At 43.4% G+C, this 24,553-nt stretch overlaps 1 protein-coding gene across 1 annotated transcript in view; it reads left to right on the forward strand.

The window, feature by feature from the left end:
- LOC120950824 (neuropeptide SIFamide receptor-like) overlaps positions 1 to 24,553 on the forward strand; it is a 99,580-nt gene that overhangs the window by 25,529 nt on the left and 49,498 nt on the right. The window lies entirely within an intron of this gene.

Consider the following 24,553-nt stretch of genomic DNA (forward strand, 5'->3'; position numbering starts at 1 on the left):
ATCTCACTCCCTTTTTGCCATAGCGTAGCTGCTCATGGCTGTAGTTAGCCTTTGGGGCTGTAGCTTGCAGTGCCAGTATGTTCTGCCCTGGCTAGGATATATTAGATTAAGCTATAACAAAGTGTGATTTACGCTTTGCATCAACCATGCAAGTGCAATCACTGTCGGTCTAAAAAAAACATTGTTCTTGAAAAGCGACGCGCCATTAAGGATGCGGGTGCATGATGAATTTTCGGAGCGAAGTAGTCGGTGTGCTGTGTAGATTGCATAGTGGCAGGCGTTTTTAAAAAGCTTCGTTTAAGTTTGAGTGGGTTTTGATTAATAGTTTTAAAATTTTAAATAAAATCTTTAAAACAAACAGAAAGGTGTAAACACGAATTTTAATTACTGTACAAAGTTTACGTTGTGCTCACATTTATGACAAATGTTAGTATGCTCGGGTTAGTAGCGAGTGTTTGAAAGTATGGATTATCAAACGCACGGTATAATTATATCACACACAATTCTCGACATCTCCCGTTTTACGATGACAACTAACATCCAACAAATGCTGCAATGACAACACTCATTGCTTAGCGTGCGGCCGTTTGACTGTGATGCTTTAGAACATTTCCAGGAACGCCCGACCAGAGCATCACAGATCGTGTGCACGGTGTAAATCTCAACCGGCAACGTAGTCACACGTCGCCGCGAACATCATGTTACAATGTTTGGAACAGTTTTGTCTGCCCCAAACATACCACTCCGAATCCGTTTGCATCCAGCGGGATCGTGTTGTTTCGTACATGGTCGGTGAGGCAAACTACGAGTCGGTAAGTTTGTCATCGCTGTCGAACGTTACGCTGGCGGGTAGGTATAGTACGTAAAAGCATTAAATCCCCACAGCACCATCCTAATGGTTCGGTGTGGGTCAACGGTCACTAGAGATGGGTGGCTCCGTGCTACCCGAGTGCTCTTGGCGCAAGCGTTGGCGAAGAGTGGCGCCGAGGGTGAAGTGCAGTCGAATGGACAACGTGACCGACGTGATAAGGATGCAAGAGTAATTTGTACAAGGAAAAGGAAAAAATAAACGAGAAAAACAACACCGCCCACAGCAAGTGGTGCGGTTGGCTACGTGGGCGACAAGAAGCTAACGTTGCTGATCGCGGGAATGGATTGTGCCGGAACAGCGGGAAAACTTGCCACTCTGATCGTTCCGTATGATTTGTGACACTTCGTAAATGACCGTGGTCGTAATGCGAATGGGCAGGCATGGGTGTGATCCGGGTGTTACAAAGAAGAGAGTGCTTAAGAGTTGTCTAGACATGTACGTTTGCATGTTTGCAGCGGCGTTGTTTGATAGCTGACCAAGGGCTATAGAGAGCCGATAGGGTCGGCAGGAATGAGATAGGCCACTTCGACGATTTCTGATCCAAATGAACAATCCCACAATCTGAGCATGCACGCCAGTCATTTGCAGGGCAGTGGAGAATTTTTACATCGAGTACATCCACTTGCTTTGATTGCACTACAGTCGGATGTGAATATGCGAGTGTGTTCACTTCAATGTGCCCGGCAGGGAGACCCACTTGAGACTGGGATGGCCGATACGATCAGATGGGCGGAAAAGCCGGACCGTTTGGGGAGACGTTTGTTTTCCCATGTTAAATGCCATGTCATGCCATTGTAGAGGACTTCAAATTGAAATAGAAACAAATGATTGTCAACATCTTCTTGCCGGGTGGGGTTGAATGGACGAGATTTATCGGCGCTGGTTAGGGAGAGTGACGCTGGAAGAAGCGAAACAGACACCTTGTTTACACGTGACACATTTTGTTGTGTCATAAATGGTGGAGATTAATGATGGTGCAGCTGTTTGACAGGTGTTTTGAGCGTATAAGCTCAATATCTAGATATTTTTGCTCGATCCATTGGTGGCAAACCTAATATGAAATAATTTAAAATTTAGACTTTCTTAAATAATGAATTCGCAAAAAAATATTATTTAGTTCCTTAGCTCGTGAGTTCCTTAGTTCGTTAGTTCTTGAATTATTTAGTTTTTTAATTAATTGATTTTATTCTTTAGAATATCACGTGTTTCGTTCGTCATTTCAGTTTTTCTTTTTTTATTCAAAAGGAACGGCTTCGACCGTATTTCTTTTTGTTTTTATGGTCGTTAATTTTTTAGATCGCCTATGATTAAGTTCATAGGTTGTGAAATTTATGCAACGTTTTGTGGTATAACTCATTAACTGTCACGTCCTTTCTTTCTCTATCTTGAATATGCTTGTTTTTAGTTCATTAGTGCTTCAGTTTTTAAATCATCATTTATACTACTGCATTAATTGACACGCAAACAACAAAGTACATGTAGAAAACTCCTTTCGCTGAGTTGGTTACACTGTTAAGTTTACTTTTCCCTTTAAAATAAAACTATATAGTATTTGTGCTACTATTAATAATTTAAAAAATAAGAAACAAAATAGTTAATTTAGTATAAGAGCTACTAATAATCATACAAATAATAAGAAACCAAATATTTGATTTAGAGCTTCTGATCAATGCTCTATTTGACCCTTTGCCAGTATAAAAAACTCTTTGCAGATCTAAAAGCTTTATACCGCTGTACTGTAAAGTAAAGTACTATACTGTATACTGTAAAGTAAAACCGTTTTAAGCATTTTTGCATCTACTCAAATGCATTACGGATACTCAAATAAACAGAAGATTTTCTGAGAAGGCTTTTTTTGATTTTCCTACCTAAAACGTCCTGCCAGCCAAACGAGAAAGATTATCAAACACTTTTGGTTAATCGATTTTTGAAATAACATCTATTTATACGATGCTCCGATCCACCTAAATACCGATAAATAAATACCGATTAGGGACTCGGATATTTAAAAAAAAAACTTGTTTTAAAGATATCCTGTTACCAGAAATGAAGAAACGTCGTCTTAGAGTAAACAGATTGAACAGAAACAAGCATTAATTTTTATTTTATTGTAAATTGTAAATTATATTGTTTCGTATAGTACGGTACATACTAACAAAGTACCATTTGTTTAATATATTTACATATAAAAATAACGGTGGTTTTTATAAATTATCATTGTTATGCGTATGCTATTTAACATCCGCTATCTATACTGTCATTGTTTCAGCTAACAGAACGCTCATTGCTCATTGCTTTACTTAGAACCATAGCTTTACAATGTACTCAAAGCTGCACAAAAGCCGCACAACAAAGTAGAAAATATTAAAATCAATTTACTAGTCTACCGGTTAGTGCAGTAAAAATGCAAACATGAGCAAAAAATGGAAACCCTTTCAATCGTATCCTAGAAACCATCTAAAACCCGAAAGTGGAATTACATAACCCGTTCGCTGGCCGTTGCCAGCGCACAGAGACGAACCGGCTGGTGCAGTGCCCAGGCACACGGCCAGCTAGTGGATCGGCACATCAACCGTTTGCATGCCGGTTTGCCGCCGAGCAGCATCATCCGTAGCAGCAAAGCCGAAGAAAATCCATTCCAATTAGGCGATCGATTGACGCTTTAATCGAATCGGACCGTTCGTCCCTGGCACAGGGAACGGGGAAGCGAATTTCAGGCTTCGCGTTACGATGGTGATATTCACTATTCTGTCGATTTGTGTTCAGTTAGTGCGTGTGCATAGATGCGTATGATTATCCATTCGTCGGTCTGGACCGGGCTAGTATCTTTGCCGAAAAACGGAACGCCAAGCTGACTAGCTCTTGATTTCTCGCACAAACTGCAACGGGATGAACGCACACACTCACACAGTGCTGCTGCCAGACCGTGCACTTGTACAGCATCATTTAGTGTTTTTGCTCATCAAGTGTAGCAGCAAGTGTAGGTGCTATGGTAATGAAGCACCTGGGAGTTTCTGGGCTAGCCAGTCGGTGTGTCGGTCCCGGTCATCGGTTGCTGCTGTTCGGGAGGGATTTACATGTTGCCATTCGTTCCATGCGTACGGCACATAAATCCTTTGCCCTCGACGCATCCGTGTGCACTGTGTCCGTTCACATAACGACCGACCGACCGACCGACGCTCGCTCGAGAGCCATTGAAGTTTGATCGTAAAGGTGAAAAACCCTGGGAAAGCGATTGCAACTCACTTTTCCGCCGAGCAAGAGCAGACCGCAAACGGTGAGGTTAGCTGAGAACTGGCACAGCAAGAGAACTCGGTCGTTGGTCGTTCGAGTTTGGATGAGAACAGAGCATGCAGCGGGAAGTTTCTCTATGCATTTGCACCGAGTGCTGGATCGGCTGGCCTGGCTGGCAGGAACAGAGAATTTCAAACTCAATGATGAAGAGGTAAGAGTGAACGCGTTAGCCGATCCTGAAGAACATGTGTGAGAAAGAGAGCATTGAAAAAAGAAGTGAGACAGATAGAAATACAGAAAAAGAGAGAAATAGAGACATAGAGAGAGAGAGAAAGAGAGAGAGAGAGAGAGAGAGAGAGAAGGAGAGAGAAGGAGAGAGAGAGAGAAAACAGCAGGAGAATGGGTAGATAACTCGGTGAAAATCGTGTGTCCAAACGTGTTGGCGACCGGAAGTAGTGAATGTATCCTTGCAGGAAGGTTCTTGCACCGAGCGTCGACTTTAAACTAGGTCGAACGGTCAATAAACCATGTACCTTCTACTACTACTACTACTACTACTACTATCACGCATTTACCTGGTCATGGTCGTTGCTCGGGTGCCAAGCGCGTAGCGAACCGTCACAATCGTTGGGTTTCGAAACTCCCGGAAGGCGAAACTACTACGACCACGACGGCTAGCTGTTACGTTATGGCGTGGGTCGTTCCACGATGCCTGGCACAGCAACGGCACCGGTTCTGGCTTTCCTCTCAACGCATTATGTGCTTGTGCATGTGTATGCATTCAGCATTTCCTTCTGCCCGGCTGCCGTTTCCAGCAGCGGATCAATATTTTTATAGTATTTACACACCTTTTGCCACTTCCGAGCTGGCCGAACGTGTTCGATGGTTGAAGTGTCGCTTGCCAATTGCATGCACGGTGCGGGGCTGTACGTGCCCATGGCAGTGGTGTGAAATGGGCAAAGACAAAAGCTCACTTTCGCACCGAAGGACGATAAAAATGACAGTACAGTGAACATAAATGGGGAGTACAGTGGAAGACAAATGATGGATCGCATACGAACCGAAACACCCTCGCAATGTATCGCAGCCGAGCCAACGACCGGGATGGAGGGGGGGGGGGGGGAGGGGGCAATTCTACGCTTTCGCCCATCGCTGGAAAGGCTAACGGGTGTAGTATCTTGCGATCCAATCACGTACCTGGCGATGGTGTCGTGTTTGTTGCACTGACACTTACTTTGGTTTTGCGACAGCGGTGAAGAGTTGTTTGAAGCTATTAAACCCATCACTTCAAACTTTTTCGCTGCGAAGCGGTGAACAACAGGGAGAGCATGATAAATGGACAGTACGGCTGTTTGTACGACTATGTACAGTATTGGGATTAACGCCTGTTCGAATCAGCATCAAGAATCTCAAAGAACCGATCGAAATTGGGACTGTACAACCCTAGTATAGGTTTCAGTTCACATACTCAAGCTTTTGGAAGATATGTGTTTTTAATCATTTTTTTATCTGGAGAGTATTTGGAGTTCCTGGTCATGTACGATTGAATATAATAAATCATGATGTTTTTGTTTGCAATAACGTTGGAGTTACTAAAGCAAAGTATTTTTTTTTCATTTCAGTCTTTTATAAACAATCGGGTTTACACCTTTCAAGCTCATAACTTCATAATCTTCTTCTTCTTCTATTTGGCGTAACGTCCTACGTGGACATGCCGGCCTATACAGGCTTTCGAGACTTAATTCATTACCACGTAGCCGGATAGTCAATCCTTGCTACGGGGGGACGGTCGATTCTGGGCTTGAACCCATGAAGGACATATTATTGAGTCGTTCGAGTTGACGACTGTACCACGGGACCGTATATTACTTCAGTATATTGCTGTATTACTTCAGTATGTAGATAGAATATTTACTATTAAGCTAGAGTATTCCTGAATAGCAGTTCGAAATAAAAATTGTACATAATTATAATTAGTGTAAGGGGAATTGATACAAATAAAAAATAAAAAATAATCACTTATAACTTATAAAATAACTTATTATAACCTGTACAAAAATTCGTAAACAAACAACTAGGAGCAGTGTTTCTATTTCTATTCTATTTTATTCTATACAGGCTTTCGAGGCTTTATTCAGTACCAAACGGCCGGATAGTCTGTCTTTGCTACGGGTAGACGGTGCATATAAGGCTTGAACCTACGACGGGCATGTTATTGAGTCGTACGAGTCGAAGTGTTTATAAATGGTCATAAACACTTGATTTGTTATTAAATCTATTAAGTTTGTCTAAAAATGTTGTCCTGTACAATGTTTTATTCGCACAAAGTCTACGAACATAAACCATACCGAATCACTGAACCTGTCACAAAGATTCGTCATCGAAAGCTCGTTCTTGTTCGGAAGTAAATGATAAACCATTTTACGCTGAAAACTTTATTAGGTGCGGTAAAATTTGATTCACTGCAAAGTTTGTTACGAGCTGTAGCTCATACGTGGCCATACTAACCGCAACTGCAAAGATTCCATTCCGAAAGAAATGCTTTCCCCACCGTAGGGTGAGGAAAACATCGGCTGCTGGGTCAAGGGGCCCGGGAGGAAGTAATAAGAATTTACCGCTGTTGCCGGTACAAACCCGAGTTTCCGTTGGCTCTGCAGTCATTGGAGCATTAAACGGCTTGATTTTATTGCCCCGGCTGTCTGCAGGCCCATACAGTCCACACTATTTGCAGCCGCCCCGTGTTCGAGTACGGAATGGTGCACGCTGTGGCGTGGGAAAAGCTGTGTCCTGTGGCACCTAGCAGAGCTTTGAAGTGCCATTTTTTATATGCCCACCAACTCTGCTCTGCCCTCAGCGTTTGAACGGTTTCCAGTCGGTTACCCCGCATTGTCAACCTTGACACAGTTTAGGCTTCAGCTCGTTCAGCGAGCGGCAGGTGAGCACCGGAGGCCTCTCGTGCACCAGCATCCGTCCCCAGCGTCCGGGCGTTGGCTTCCCCGTTCGCATGCGGCCTGCCGGTCGGCAGCGCAGATGGAGAACTGGGCCAATCGACACATCATCATCGTTCAAATGGGACTAGTTGTGAGGGCGGTCGATTGGCCGAGGTGAACCCTACACGGCACGACCACAGTGTGCATGAAGCCATTGCAAAACGGCGCACTGCAAAGGAACCACCCCGTACGGTTGCCAACCGTAGCACTGAGAAACTTGAAATATTTGCCTATTTATCAAAATATTCACACCACCGGCATTTCGTTCCGGATGCGGGACGGTTTCACAGGTCGGAACCAGGAAAGACCGACCGACGGGTACGATGAATTGCGAGTAGCTTTCGCCAGCCTCCAACCACGAACAGGCCCCGAATGGCCGCCCGGAAGTCTTGAGCATGCATCCTGCAGAACGTAACATGAGGTCGGAGATACTTTCCACAGTCACATTCATCATCATCCTACCGCCGTAAGATGCTTTGCAGCAGTGCCTCGAACGTACCGGACCAGCATGAATGCCCCCGTCTACGGTGTCTGCGCTTTGTAGTGGTAATGATTTGGCACTTTTTCGTGCTGATATGATAGCGTTCATGGCTAGCAAACGATGGGTTGCTGGGAAAAAAAAAGTCATAACCACCCAGATAAAACACCAAATGAACGAGACGTCATTAACACGAGGAGATCGTCCATTCAGTGTCCCTTAAGGTCTTCTAGCTATGGGAAAAGCATTCATAAATTAACTTGCTTTAAATTAAATCATCAGAGATGTAGATTACTGAATTGGGCTACCTTAATTAGTTAGTGCACACATGCTTGTTAGGGCAGTACGATTGTCAAATGAACGCCTTAAAACATGGTTTTTAAAATGTTGTTCACGCAAATCGAGCAAAGATAGAATAGCAGAATCTCACACTCAAGATGTGAATCAATCAATACAATCAAATAAGTATTGTATGGAATGCTTATCGGATTATTTATGTATCCCACTTTTATACGGGACAATTGAAAATCTCGTGAAAGTCAATGAGCAGGCCAATAACGTATATGATGCTACGAGTGTCCTATGATAAAATTATCAAAAAACGTACTTGAATGCAGTGTGTTGATGGATATATTAAAGTATAATACAATAAATGCTTTTATACAATGACTCTATACGTACATTTCATAGATATTGAATTCTAGTTCACCATTTGAAGTGTATAATCCTTTCAAATGTGAAATAAAAATTTACAATGAGATCTCCTTTTGCTATTTATGCTCACAACATGATCGTTTTCAAAGCAGTAAGTGCAAGTTATAAGAATGATATCGTAAATTGTACATGAAAAAATTAAGTTCGTTTGCTCGAGTTTGAGTAACAATTAGGAGTTGACATTTTAATTCTCCTTCTGATTGGTTTAAATTACCAAAATCTCCAAAATGAATGCTGCATTCGTGCTACATTAGACGGCTGGGTGACGTTTTATTCTGCATTCTTGGCCATTTTTCCTCGCAGCACAATCACACTCTTATACGAGCTCCTGTTGAGAATGTTTAGCTGATTTTTTATTCGACATTTCGCAATCGATTCGCTAGCATGCACTATACTCCGTGCCGCCCGTGTGCTCTATACGCATCTTGATTGAGTGTGCCAGCCATCGATTCGATGCGACAAATGCCAATATTCGAGGATGAGGAGAAATGATGGAAATGAGACGAGAACGAGAAAAATACGTGAACAATCAGCAACATTGAGCTTGGCACCTGCCGTAGCTATAGTAACCACGGTGCGATAATTGCTCAACTCAATTCCGGTGCACTTGATTATGTTTATTTATGCTTCACGTCGTATCGATTTTGTGCAGCGGGTTATTTTTTCCTCCAGCTGTTTATTATGTGTTTACAGGTGCATTGCTGGTTAGCTGCAAATGCAGTAGTGCAGTGCTCTTAAAGTGCGATTTGCAGGGAATCATCAGCAAGGAATATTATATTGTATGTGCTACAATTAGAGCCTTATGCTACTTTCTTAAATTTCTTAAGCATTATTTAAGGGACCAATATTTAATGTACATTCCATGCTGTCAGTAGTTCATAAGTACTGCATGCAGAACTAATACAAACTAATAGTACACCTCGGTTTTTACAAAACATAACAAACAACTCAAAATGCTCATAAAGCTCACAATAATTACCGAACTGCAACATATTTGTATCTTATTATGTGGAGATGTATGTCTTTTTTCAAATTCTCCAATTGCCTTGTTCGCTAATGAAGATTTAAAAAAAAACCCGCACATGAGCACGCTAATAAAGATACAGCAGCAAATTCCGAGCAGCAACACTGAAACAGCCATTTTTCATCCACTGATAAAGAGTTGACAACAGCAGCGAGCAAAAACACAGCTCCCGTGCACCATACTTCCGTGAAGCGCCCCATCAAAAGCGCGGTACTCTCATCGTCCTGCGCGCTTAATGGAAGCAAACTAACATCATAAGAAACACACGCACAACTAGCTTAGTATCAGTGTTTGGTGCGGATGGTACAAGTGTAGCACACAAAAAAAAAATGCCAAGCGTAACAACAGCAAAAAGTTCATCCTTTACTAGTTGGCGGAGATCGACGGTTTAGCGCATCGGTTAGCATGCTTCGTCTTCTTCTGGTATTTTCTATTGATAGGTCTATTAGTCAATCAAATGTGTCGAGCAACTTGGCAACGCTCTTACGTTAAGCGGTCGTCGGTTTCGTCCTACGTGTTTCGCCATGTAGTATGTACGGCGTGCTGCTGTCCGCACCGGATGAAAACGTGATGTTTGGCGCGGTGGTCATGTGAGAAGTCGCATCCCCACTCTTTTGATGTTATTTTTTATACCCCCGTCGCTTGCGGCGAGATGTATGATAAGTTCGTGTCTGCGTGCGATTTATTCAATCATCTGGCGGTCCGGATCGATATCTTGGACGCATGGATAGAGCGGGGAGATATGGATCTTCAGGTTTTATAGCTCCTCTGCGTAGAAGTTTTCTTAACGAGAGTTTCATACAAATCAACCATAATTTTAGTATATGTTTTAGAAAAAAGGCATCCTTATATAACAGACTTAGAAGCTATGATTAAGTGGACAGTGGATTATACATAAATAATAAGTGTTCGTAAAATTATTCAAAGTAATTTCAAAGCATTTGGCCTGATGCTGCCATGATTCACCCTTTAATACTGGAAGATTTAAACGGGTTTTTTTTTAAATTCTCCTTTATTATTACCAAAAAAACCGTCCGCCACAAAGTTGAACGAGAGCATAGGCATACACAAAGGCAAACATATGGATAATTAGATGGTACATTTGTTTGCTGACTACATTCCAAGCTAGTTCGATTAATTTTACCGACCAAAAATAGAATCAGTATAATACAGCGCTATGCATCCGTTATCCGCCACCGGCTGGTTTCAGACGTTTCAGCGAGGAGCACGTTTGCGCATCATCTGACGAACAAATCAAACTACGATCAGCTTTCATCGATGTTACACATTGTAACATCTACCCATAGTACCCGCTGTTGATTTGTGTTGTTGTATACTAACAACTTCCGGCGATTGCTTGTTCATTCTTTCGTTCCCTCGAAGCTGTAGTGGCTTCCGATTGCAGCGACTCTCGTTCGACTCTCGTGCCACGGGGGCCTGGCACGTCGGGGATCATTTCACGCCGGAAAGCACGAAGAAGGATGCAATCGCTTGACAGTCGGAATAGGAAAAACGTGTTACGTGCAGTAAACACTGATTATCCTTGTTACGTCCGCGCTTCGCATGCCAGATTACGGCCAGATCCGCAAAGGCTGGCCCGAGATCTACTCGTTTCCATCAGGCGTTATCCAATGGCGATATTTGTAGCATTTCATTTGCACAGCACGGCAAAACAGCATAAAGGCAGCCGGATGGGCGATGTTATTTCTTCTCTATTTTTTTTGCAACCTGTTGGAAATCAAAACTCTTCACAGCAGCTGCAGGAAGAGGAAGGAGCAGTGCGAAGAGAGAAAAGATTACGCAGCGAAAGAGTTCAGTGCCGTTCGGCGGATGATGTTTCGATTTGCAAGTGTTGCCCCAACGTCTTCATCATCCTCCTCTCGCTGGTTTCGCTTGTTATTATCATCCGCTTACAACAGTGGCGTTTCTTGTTGCGTTTGTCGTTGTTCATTTCTCCCCGAGTGAAATATAATATCATCCTCAACACTTAACAATCGCGTTAGGAAACAATTTCTAAAAAAATGGGAAGGAAGCGCCACGAACCCCTGCTGAGGCAGCAAAACCGAGCATCCCGTTTCATTCCATTTCGCTTTAACCCTGCTACAATTGTTTGTTTGGTCGAATGGAGACGCCCAAGTAGGGTTGATTTTGTTTGTTAGAGTATATTTTGTATCGGGGTAATTTTCCTATTACTTCTTCAAACTGCCAGGCCGTGTATTGTTCTACTGCTTTAATGATAGGGAAACAAAACACATCTTAGAAAGTTTCGTATTTATGGCGTCTTGTATGCCTAGAGCTTTTCATAAAGGGAAAAGTGTTGTTGAAGAAAATAAAGGGATCCTTTTTATAAACCATTCAATATTAACTTTATTAATAGTTAAATTATGGTCCTAAGTAAAAGACTTTTGTCGGTGAAAATTGGAAAACGTCAGACGCAATTTGTGTTCAGCCTTATGCACAATCGTTTATTGAGCAATTTACTAAATCAGCAAATTGGCATTGAATACATTTCATGTTGAGATACTTACGTTTTGCATCATTTCTGTGGCAATCGAAAGTAGTTTCAGCGATGCCAAATCGCTACTAGCATAAGAACGCCATCGCCGACGAGCGTTTGATTCCCCGAAGATTTTCATTTCAAAACAATGGTCCATTTCAAAACAAGCAATTCATTATGGTGTTTATGTTCAAACTGCTCCTAAATGACTCGATCAACGAAATCGAGGAAGTTATGAAGGGTCCACATTACACTCTATTTGTGCCATATGGTGTTTTATTTATTATTAAAAAACACGTTTTGTCAATTTCATCCGAGATGTACCTGTAAAACAAATCCTACAAATATTGTTTGTCTATTGAACACTTCGATGGAATGTGTAGTACCCTTACAGTGAGACTGTTAGTGCATTGCTTTCAAATTCTATTCATTTCTTTCCCGCGTAAGAAAGCAGAACAAAAAAAAACAAAAAAAAACTCGAACCCCCGAAAAACTACATCACAAGAAGAACATCAACCGAACGGTCAACCCGTCCGCCCATTCGATGTTTCACCTGCCGGATAGCGCATTTGCCTTCTTTTCTCTTTTTTGCAAACGCAAAACGCAACATGAGAGCAGCAGCCGGCAGCAAAAGCAATCCGAAAAGTGGACGGAATCTCTCAGCGGATCTTGTTGACTACTCAACCGTATCAAAAAGCGTGGATTATATCCGTGATTTGGCGGGCCCGTGGTGTGAGTTCAACCGTTGTACCACAACAAGGAAAGCAATTTCTACGCCCCTGCAACACACCTTCCCTCACACGCATAGCCCTTTTTCTCGCGAGGCACGAAACCCGGCCCAACGGAACGAGCTAATCCGGAACATTCTTTCCTCCTCAAATATCGCACTTCCAGGTTGTGAACTTGTGTATGTGTGTGTGTGTTTTCTTTTTCTTTCCTAATTCCCAGAAATGCGTATCGCTCGCTAACAGTGGATGCGGGTCATGCGTGCGAAATCTTTATGCCATCATTGTTTTCCTCTCTTTTTTATCCTGTCAGACCTACCCTTCGCGTTCCCTTTGCACGGTAGCCAATTTTTTCGGCCCCGAATGCGCATTCCTTCCCTAATGCCCTGCTCGTTCCGCTTTAAACGACATTTTCAGTTTGCTGTTTCTTTTTTTTTTAAACAGGGCTAGCTTTAGGGGTCGTAAAGCGAGAAGAGATTCGCGGCTAACAGAACGATGTTGGGGAAAAAATGGGCCAGTGGGTGCGGGGTGAAGCAGGCGGTAGAGTGCCTGGGCGTACATCGCGAATCCTTCACCGACCCACTGCTAGCGACTGCGGAAAGGAAAATCAATTCGGATATGAGTGGGAATAAAATAAATAGGTCATCGCAAAGCCTCGGCACGCTGTACATAAGCGCCTGTTTTGGGGCGTTTGGGACTGTGCTGGCTTCGGCCTGCTGTACACAGGCGCACCACAGAACGACCACATAGACACACACACACACAAATACGTACGTACACAGACAGACACTTGTTTCTGCCAGCACTGGCTGCCGTGCAGAAACGCTCCGGCCAAATGTGAGCACAAGGGAGAATGAACTTTCCAGCATGTTTTGCAGCATTATGCTGGTGTTTTGTCGGGGTCAACATGAGAGGTATGGATTTTATTAGATAAATAGAATTCAAGATTAAAGGAAACACAATAATGGAGCGGAGAAGGGCCCGGGGAAACGGGAATCGAAACCAAAGAGCATGAGATAGCAATTTTATTTGATGATTTGAGCTAGTTCTGTTGTGTGTTTGATGTGCGTTTGTCTATGTACTATTGTTCCATTTGCCCGCACAGTAGCGAGGATAAGAATGACCTGCGCTCGGTTTATTACACGGGCCAGCGTTAACAGGTTGGTTATAAAGCGCAAACCTAACGGTCCATTTCATTTATCTATTCTCGATCGGAGTCATCTGAGGTTTTGTGGTAGCGCCGAGAAAGACAGCAAAATAGGGGAAGCATAAGCGTGAGAGTAACAGCTATCTGTTTGAGATGGGCCGAGATGCTGCCCAAAGATGCTGTGAGACGCATCAATCAGGAAACTCATCTTCAATTAAGGGACCAGGAACGGTGCATCCCGGCAGAGCGGTATGAAGTTCATTGGAAATGGCAATAATTACAGCGTTCGTATGGTTATGGTGTCTGCTTGGGAAACTTTACGAAATGAAATGGTTCCAGTTGGCATTCCCGTTGCCATTGCTACCGTTAGCATTAGCACGTTCATATGTGTGTGTTTGTATGGGTGGCTGGATTGGTGGATTTAAACAGTCATTTGCAAACTGTAAACTAATACCTAAACGACTGTTACCATGCAACTGTACGTGTGCAGTAGAAGTTGTCCATTGCTTTAGCCACCGCTAAGGGTCTTGAAGTTATTTTACAATTTGCAACTCCTGGCAGAGTGCTCGATTGTACGCGTAAAATGGCAATAGCAAGTGGCCGATGTAAATAGTTCCTGTTTTGAAAAAAAAAACAATATTTAACTCAAAACAGGCAGCATAATTTACATCGTGCAGGGTAGTTCCACTAAAAAAAGCTCATTTGCAAAAGATTCTACCAAGATGAGGCTTGTATTAAAGATTTTTTAGACATTTTTTATGCCCGAAAGTACGTACACAACAAGAAAACCCGATATTTACTTTATAATCCACCATAATATTCCTTCTTCGCATAGTAATGCCCATACATTGTCACTGGGCTCTTAAATAGTCTACAAATTTGCGTCAAAAATCCACTCGATAGCAGCAGGCTAGCTTAATTCTATTTGTTTTCGTGCACCACTGTCGCCCCTGCCCGCCAAGAGAAGAGGTAGAGTAGTGAAAGCTATTGTCAAACGGACTGGACAATGGTTTTACGGATTTACGTGATGCGCCGTGCCTGGTGTAGACGATGCAGCACCACCCATAAATGGCTCACGTACGCCTGGCGATCCTGTTCGGTCTTTTGGCTTCAACTCTCGGGAAGTGTTTCCGCTAAACGTGATCAAACTTTCAACCCCAGCCCGGAACTGGGTAGTACCCAACTCTCCTCAGCTACACCGCTCGCCCTGCATGCAGCGTCTGTCTGTAAGGACAATCTTCGGCACAGTTTCGATGGAGCGGTACTGTCGTGTTATGCCGACAATGCTGGGTACGGTGGATCCTAGACGTATCTAACACTCCAAAACCTTTCGCAAGAACGGGGTTGGGTTTTGTATTAGCAGTCTAAACACAAACATTTTACAGCAACGTGCCTCAGCTGGCAAATGGGCATAGGGTGCTCTCCAGTGCGAGAGTGGTTGCGAGAGCGCGAAAGAGAAGGCACCGCAACAGAGAGGGAGCGAGTTTTCACTGCGAGGGTGAAATGCATCCATTATGGTGCGCCGAGGAAAATCGGGCACTGGGGTTCGTCTGCCGTCGAGCAGTTGAACCCATAAATTTTCCTGCCCAGACAGCCGAGACGGGCCCGAGTCAGAAACCAGGCCAAACGCACACCATCACGCACGGCGTGTGTGTAGGTCAGTCGAACAGCGCCAGGCATCCCGACCGTCGGAACCGATCGCGTAGTGGCAATGCACTCGGAAAACGCACGAAGCTTTGTAGAGCGCGAGAAAAATGCATCCCGTACGGAGCGTTCGCATCGTGTCTCACGCAATAGATAGAGAGCAAAGCGAGCAAGGGGAAATTTTCGAAACAAGAACAATTGCATCCCAGAAAATGCATTCGTTGCATCCCTTTCGGACCTTATGGGAACGACAGAACGAGAGAAAGAGATGTTTTTAAGCTTTTTCCTCAAGTAGGAGAAAGCGGCTGCCGAAAGCTTTCGAAATCCGAAAGCGATGATTGGTCGGTAGTTCGAAAACCCGAAGCGAGTCCTTGGAAGACGCTTCAAGTAGATTTCCGAAACACAACGGGTGTATCATTTTGCTGTTGATTGCGTAGCAGTGATGAGCGTATGATGTTTTGCTCTTAGCAAATGGCTTACTGTTTGATTGCTTCACTAGATTGTGCGGGTTTCGCTCGTGTCCGGGAATGATTGCATGTATTCTCTAGAATTCCTGCACATCAAAATGCCTGCCATGTAAGATAGAAGCGATTTTATGAAAACATAAATACTAATATAGAGTAGTTCTTTGTACCGTAAAGCTCATGGAATTGAAGAAGCGATGCGATAAACATCGACGGATGACATGTTGCGCCTGCCCCAGACCTGCCTCTCGATAAAGCAGCATTTTGTTGATGACGCTTGAAGCAATCAATCATAATCATGCATAAGGTTGGCAGTTAAAGGGATGACGCTGATTTGATAATCCTTGTTTCATCAGTTTCGTTTAAATCATGGTATAACTTGGCTTTCACATATGCTTCGAATTGTTTCCGTTTCAGTTTCACTGTTCGGACAGCTTTCAAACGATTGTAACATTATCAAAAAGCTAGATGATACGTTAGTTTGATACCATATCTTAATCTCAAAGTTAGCAAGCACAGTATCGTGTGTCAGTTTATTTATTTGTAGCTCGTTTTCAAGCATTTATACCTCGATTGTTGTCCCTCTGCTACTATTCCGGTATACAATACAAGTTATATTAAATAATTATTTTCAAGTGTTTTTCAATACTAAAGAAATGCACTAAGTACGAGAATCCATAGCATTTACTTTAAAAAACTACCACTGTAAAATTTGATACCACAAAAAATGGCTTTTCTGTAAGGTACACTTTTTTTTGTGTTTCGGACTGGTGCACAATTGAGGATATTTAGGCACACGCGGCTCTTCTGTATAAACCACTTATATTCTAATATAAATAACATATATTCTACAGGACTGTTGTGTGTGTCGGGTCGCGGCCTATGATCGAGTGCCGACCCTCGGTAGCCCGATCGCTCCCGAAGCCCTTAACGGCCATTCGGACGTCGGATGCTGTCAGTTGCACGACAGCATCGAGTCGCGGTTACACTGCACCGTTTCTGTACACAACACTTTTATAAACACTTTAAATGCATTCGTCTTCTAATTTGGCGGAACATCGGTAGTGACAGGTTTGGCACTGAGAGTGACTTGATTGATTTATACTAGAGTTGGACAAAATACGAAAAAAAAAACGGAAATAGGTCCAGACGATTTTATCAAATTTTGGAACCAGTTTCAAAGGGTAGGTTTATTTACTTCCACAGGAACCATCCGAAATCGTCCGAAACCTATGGAATCGTCAGGAATCGTCCGGAATCAGCTGAATATGAGAAGACACATTACATATATTTTTCACTTTCTGTGGCATTGCGATGTCAAGTATGCCCTCCCTAAAATGTTTGGAGCGTTGATGGGACCTCCTAGTATACTGGCAACAAAGGGCCTGGCCCGTTTTACGGTGTTCAACGGGGCTATCGGGGCAGTGAGTCGGATCACTCCATAGTAGTACCAGAAATGAAATCGGATCATTTTTCTTTGTTATTTTTCGTTATTTTGTTGCTCTAAATATGTCCAAGCAAAGACTGCCCCATGTTCTAAAATAACACTTGACACTATGTGAACGATTAATCAAGCTGTAACTCATTGTTGTATCCATAGTAGGTATGTTGGCTAGGTCCATTCAGGAATCGAACCTACAATGGGCATGTTGTTAAACTCGTACGCACATTCACAAATATCGGTCGACTACAACTCCGTACGATTTCGGACGATTTCGGACGATTCCGAACAATTCCTACGATTCCGGCGGAGTTAGCGATTCCATTTCTTTGGAGTCGCAATTGGAAGCATCCTTGCCAGAACCGAAGCGGAACCGTGGGAGCGATCCGAAGAACCCTTATCTAGTTTATATATAGCAAATGCTGGAAACTGTTGCATGGTTTCAACAGACTGTAAACGAAATTGTCATCACAAAAATATACCTTTCTAGGGAAAAACACATCTTGAGTTCTACGAAGCATAAAACAGTTACTATTTTCAAGAGGCCAATGCCGAAAGACAGGCACTATAAATAATGAAATAGTTTCTGAGAAACAGTTTGGAATATCGTTGCCTTGTGGTTGGCATATCGTTACGATCTATGCCGTTAACTAAAGATAACTAATATAGATTACTAATATCCCGCCATGCAATTGACAGCGATTTACGAGAGCGCGCGAGGGCTCGCACGCCATACAAGTTCACCGCCCCAGAGCCCTCGCATTAAAGAGCTTGCAAGCCTTGGTAGTTTTTTCGCCCCTAGTTTTAGCAGTTATAATCATAGCACCCCGAGAGCAGGTATAACAGTGCATTTTATAACATACTAAACACGTGAAATTTGACATTTTATTTGAAAAAATCCACAAAAATTAATGAAGAGATCTTTTTGACAAATGACACCGCTAAAAAAAATAAGGATTAAAAACAAAGATTATTTTAAAATACCTTAAGATTTCGAGCAGATGATACTACTCGCAACTCTCGCAATGTTTGACGGGATATTAAAACATTGCACTAATGAAACATTAAATTTTCCCCACAGTTTTTACTACCGATCGCATTGTTTGACGAACAATATGCTTAACAATCAGCCATAATTTATCAAGCTTAGATTTTCATTAGAATACCGTGCAGTAATGTAGCTCCTACTAGCTTTAGCAGTAAAATCATAAAACATAAAATCGAAAATTATGTACACGGCTTTTACCTACGATCAGCTACATCGAATCGAAACATCGTTGCATTGATCCTAGCAAAGCGACGTTCATTTGCACAAGTTCCATTTGGATCCATTCCGATCAATACTCAATTACTGTCCCGGGGCAGATAAAGAGGAATGATATTAATATCAATTTTTCAGCACACTTCAAACGCCACGAACGTGACATTTTCATTCCGCCTCTACTTTACCCCTCTTGGTTAACCCTAACCTTTCCAACGGAAGGACAGTTTTCTTTGTGTACGTATGTGTGTCATCCGTCTCATATAAAACTTCAATATTAATGGCTCAATTCGTCGGAAGCGTCCATAAACGATCGTTATCTCGATGTAATCTCTCGTAAATGAGTTTGTCTTCTGTGCAAAAGTGTTCCGTGTTTGATGCACTGGGCATCGATGGAAGGCGAGCCGCAATGCAGGGCGTTGGGGCCGGGCAGAGGTTAAAACTGTCGATTGAAATAAACGAAAAGAGCGATAACTGTGTGTGCGATTCGCAAACGAGCGGCCCACGGAGGATACTGAAGGATAGTGTGCCGGCCGGCTCCATTGTGTGTTTGGCGGCTCACACACGAGCAGAAAACTATGTCAAGATGTAGCATTGGAAGCCGTGTGTGTCTGTGTGTGTGTGTGTGTGTGTGTGTGGCTATGTGAGTGGGCACGATGCACTTGAGCGGAAAGGCGGTATATTCCTCCTTTTTGTGGGTAATTTAATTTCCAGCAACCGTCCAACCTTCCCCATCCGTCTTCAGGTCATCAGTATCGCCCGGAGCTGCTTCAAGGCGTTGAACCGTGATCGTTGAGTATCCCACTCGAAAGGCTCTTGAAAATGGAATGTGTTTGTGTGTGGGAGAGCCATACGTGGTAGGGACATGGAAAAGCGTTTCTCATATAACTTCCTTTTATACGCCCGCCACACATGGCGATGGGGCGCAAGGGCGTTCATTTCAATGCTAGCCGGTCATTGTGATGAGAGGGTGAGAAAATTGAAAGAAAGATCGTCCTCATCCGGACCCGGCGTCCCCTTACACTCTGCTTCCGCAAATGCAGTCCCAGCGAGATTTCGATTTATGACATCGAGGCGATATTCCCCCGTCGAGCATTCACTCATCGAACGTCGAATCGCGCCCGGACGGCAGCCCGCCTCCGGTAGATTAAGCTCACCTCCGTCCCGTACGAACGTTCAAGGAGCGACCTTTAAAATTCACTCCTGCCTCTAGTGCCCTACCGTGCTGTCCTCGCTTATCTTCTCCACTCCCTTTCCCTCTATCCTTACGAACGCTCGTGTGTGGGAAGCGTGGTGTTGGCAAACCCGGACTCGACAAATATGTGGCCCGGGAGGCTCCTTAATAGAGTGTCACCACGGGAAAATGGTTGCACAGAAACGAGTGTTGCCAGCGAGAATGTTTCCAGAAAGTCGGTATGCGACAAATCATACGACGGCCGGAACGAACGAGTCCCTGCGCTGGTGTGCAGACTGCCTGGCCTTGAGATTTGCTCCTTGAGAAACTCCGGATGCTGAAGCCGGCAAGGACCCCGCACCTCCCCTCGGTGTGTATGGTCTTTTTGCCGCTCCACATTGCATAAGATGAGTCAAATATTTACACTTCAATGCAATCCATAAACGCTGGAAGGTAGGTGGCAGATGATAGATGGTGCAACCGCGGGACGGCTAATATGATGCAAACCCGGAAAGCATTAAACCTTAATCCCGACCAGTGGAAAGTCGGCGCACCAGGAGCAATAGCTTGCAAAAGCTTTCGCCCTGCCCGGCGGGGATTAGCCAGCATGCATTAATAGTTGCAACTTAAAGCCGATGAAGAGCTGCTGTTCGAGGAGCGATGCTTTTTCACTGTAATCGAAAACTCACCCTCAAGGGCACTTAGAGTATGGTTAATGATGTTAGATTTATGATATGTGGTGCTATATCTTCCGCCCTTTTCACCTACGAAGGTCATTGGCGGCTGGTTTTGAATGCTTTACAGGGTTTCGTAAGTTTGTTTTTTTGTTGTTTGTGTTGGTTGTTTCATGACCATGTTTGGATCCTTTCCTAATATTTTTGAATTTGTTCAACGATGTGTTGGCCGTTATTCAGTTTTTTAAATCATTTATTTCGATTTACAATGGAGATATATGCGAATAGGTAAATAATTCGTCAGACGAACTTAAAACAATAAGACGAACGGGAAAAAACCAAAGAAATCATGACAAACACATAAGACAAATGTAATAAGACCAAACCCGGCCAGAACTTAGAGCTAGCAGCGATCTCTAAAGAGATTTTGGAGCAAAAAACCTGCTTTTCTGCAGATAAACTCAACACGACAATTTGTTGCAATTTACAGAAAATGATCATTGCTTGTTATTATTTTTTATTGTTTCTAATTACTTACGATAGAAAAAAACAGAGGCTCATTTTGTTCCGTCTTTTGCAACCGCTTGTACAACGATAGAACAATCGTATTACGTAAATAAGTGGTCAGGAATAGGATACTAATTGGAATTGATTATCCTTGAGTGGGGTTGTGCGCTTCGAAGGTCTCTGTAGGGCTTACATTTTTTCCTGGTCAAGCTATCAAGGGTAAGTGCATAAAATCCTGGGGGGGGGGGGGGGGGGCGAACAAGAGTGAACAGAACCAAATGGGGGAAAGGTAACAGGGACTGGTAATGAATATTCATGACCTACCCCAAAGATTCCCATTCCCAGGAATTCACTCTCGAGATGAATTCAGTCAAGGTCTCTCTGGTGACGGTATTTGAGCAGCACCTTTTCCAGGAATTTGCCTCTAATGGAGTGGATGCTTGCTGCTTTGTAATAAATGAATTCCCTACTTTGACGTGTGGGGCATATGCTGTTGTATCTGCCAGTGGTTTTATTTGCTTTTTTTTTTATAACCTAACGGAAGATGGCAATTTTATGGCTGGCAAGCTTTTTGCTAGTCCCTGTTTTGTGTGGTTGTTTGTGCGTTTGTGTTGTTTCCTGTAAAGAGTTTTGGATAGTGTTTTTAGAGGGCCCCTGCAATCAGAGAGCATTTTATGGTGACATTAGTATTAAAAAGTAAATTTAAATAAGTGAAATTACTGAGATTTTGCATGCAAGTTTGAAGTTATTTTGAACTGAATGCTAGGCGATTAAGCATGTTATAACAAAGCTCTATGACAATTTTCTCGCTCGTGACAATGTGTTTTTTCCCGAGTTCACTGTGGCCAACTGAAAAGTGTTGTGATATACATTGATGCAATATAATAATCGTGCATTGAATTATACATAGAAAGAACGAAACTAAGTTTTATATTGTTACCCAAATTAACTAAAAGCTAACCCAATAAGATTACACAAATTAACATAAGAAAAGTACATCATTTGTCATAAATAAAACGTACATCAAACGAAATTGACCTGCAAAACTCAATGGGGCATAGAGAGATGGAAAAAGGGTGTATGTGTTTTTTTAATATGTGTGAGCGAGAAAGAGATTTCCACCTTTCCCCCATGACAGGCAGCAACTGCAGTGTCCAATGTAATGTGGTTCGTAAAATCATCTACTCAACATAAACGTGAGCAGAACAATAGCGCCGGGTATGCAACGGCGGAGAAAGGATTTACAGTCCAAGTTCAGAAACACGTAAAAAAGGAAAAAAAAAGTTCAATGTTGTATTGCGCGCCCACTGCCAGAAACTGACCCGGCATCAGAGAACAACAGAGCAGTGAACAGAGAGTGAAACGAGAACAATGTGCCGGCATGGGAAAAGGCTGGCAACAAGAACGGGCCGGGAAAAGTGTGCATACCATCACTATGTGCCACTACCACCATCACCACCACAATCGTTCGGGTGGGAATGAAAAGCAGTGCACTACTGTGCATGTGCACCGAACCTATAAACGCCATTAATTTAATGCTTGCGGCGAGGGGTGTTGGTAAAGGCATTGCTGCAAAGGCCTGCGCGAGTAGCGCAGCGAGAAGAGTGCAGGAAGCGAACCATTATGAGATGTTTGCTAGATGTTTGAGTGCTCGTTTGAATGGGGCATGGTAGCGGTACAAGCACAGCCAAAGAAAATCCACACCGGACAAGACATATCGCACGTGGCATACAAGCGCGTACACGGTGGCGTATGCTGTGACGGAGTGGGGAACGTGTTCCGGTGGCGGGTGGGTAAATGGTGATAATTGTAATTGCTGCACTTTTGCACCCGCAAATTTGATTTATCGTCCTCGGGCAGACGGAGACTGATTAATTACTTCCATGCGCACTCCTTACCTGGGTGCAGGGCCAATTCTGACCAGGACGTCGGGTTGTGGTCGTACATCGGTGTCGGTACATCGGTGCAGGATTGACAATAAACGGGGTTTAAGGATGAAGGGACACTCTCGACCAGTATGAACCAAAAGGTACTGGTTTGAAGGGTTTTCGTGTTAGTTTTCATGACACATTCAACCAAAGTTGAGAGATAGCTATCTCCCTACACATTCTCATTTCCGTGTGATAGCTCATGCAAACATGCACTTGGGTATATGAATACTGTCATGCACGTATCATCTGTAGAAAGAATATCTACAATCGCAGATACACGGAGAAATGAGGAAGCATTGTCAACAGATGGTATGTGAAAAACCCAAAGCACCATGGCAGAACAGCGTGGATGTGGATTAATATATCTAAAAGCTATATTGTTTCATAGCGATATGGTAAGGTACATTGTTACCTGAGGTAAAGATCTGAAGAAGGTTTACTTTTTGTTGTAAAATTTACACTCAGTTTTCACGGAAGCCCAGTGGTCTAATAAATAGGCGCACCGGCTCCGTACAACGTTTCGACATGGATTGTTTCCTGGTAGCAAAAACCTTAGCCACAAACTAGTCTTTATTCGATCTTGTTTTAACAGGGAAAGAATAAGAGAGCCTGGAGTGTATTGGTATAGAGTTACATCTGCGTTAGTCGTTTTTGATTTCGGTTAAATACACACTTTGCTTTGAATGAAATGTTTTGTTTAAGCGCCATTACAAAGTTTGTAATAATTGTATCTTCTTGTGATGTGTTTATAAGCAACACGCCAGCGTGTGTTTATTGGCCAACACCTTCCCGACCAAGTTTCCAAGAAGAGTTAAGCTACCGATCGAGAGAAAAGTGCTTCCAGGGAAACTGTTCCGTCGTGAATATTTAATTATGCGTGCACGTGCCGCAATTGCGAGATAAAGCATATATTTTTTAACTTACCTAGTCGGTCTCACCCGGCCTAAGCATCCCTAAATTTAAAAATGTCGACTACTGGCTGTTTGATGTAAAACACATACAAATAGCTTTGCCGACTGTACGCAACTCAAAGTAGATAGTCGGCAAGCCGGAATCCAATAGGATTCCACCTACCGGGACACGATGGATGAACTTGCAGCATTTGCTGCCAGCCGTGCCTTAGACGCATTAAGTTGAATAACATTAGTGCATAACACGTGTATGACGTTAATGTCGCAATAGCCTACCGTGCATATGGTTCGCCGGCTTAACATTCTCGTTAATGAGATTTCTCTCTCTACTCCCCGTACTCTATCTCTCGCTTGCACGTTTCCGTCTCGACATACTCTTACCGGCATCCCTATACTCCCACTCTGTCTCTTACCTTTTATGAAATGGAAAATGTGCAAACAAACGCGAGGTTTTTGAAAACCCGCAAGTAGTGCCATGAAAGAGCCCGCTGGGATGCTCTTCACGTGCTGCGGTTACACTTGACGGGCCAGCCGGAGAAGCGCTAGCCAAGCGGGCGCAATGCACAGCCAACCGACCGCAAGATGAAACTGCATTTCGATTCCAAAGCGACTGCTCGACCTGCTGTGTGGCTGTGTGTAACCCCGTGACATTTGTGCCCTCGGCTTGCAGCCAGGTCGACCCGGGGCCGCTGCCGCTGCCACGTGTAGGGACGGGAACGGAAGCGTAGCGGTTCCGCTTACGGTGTACATGCAATTTTCTTTGAGCGAGGCAGGATCTCGCTGCAGCAAGTACCGGTGTACGGTTTGTTTCCGAAGCAAATTATTGGAGTCCAATGTCGAATGCCGTGCATCGAAGGTAAAGGTCA

This window comes from Anopheles coluzzii, chromosome 2 (genome assembly GCF_943734685.1).
Source record: "Anopheles coluzzii chromosome 2, AcolN3, whole genome shotgun sequence".
In the NCBI taxonomy this organism is placed as follows: Eukaryota; Metazoa; Arthropoda; class Insecta; order Diptera; family Culicidae; genus Anopheles; species Anopheles coluzzii.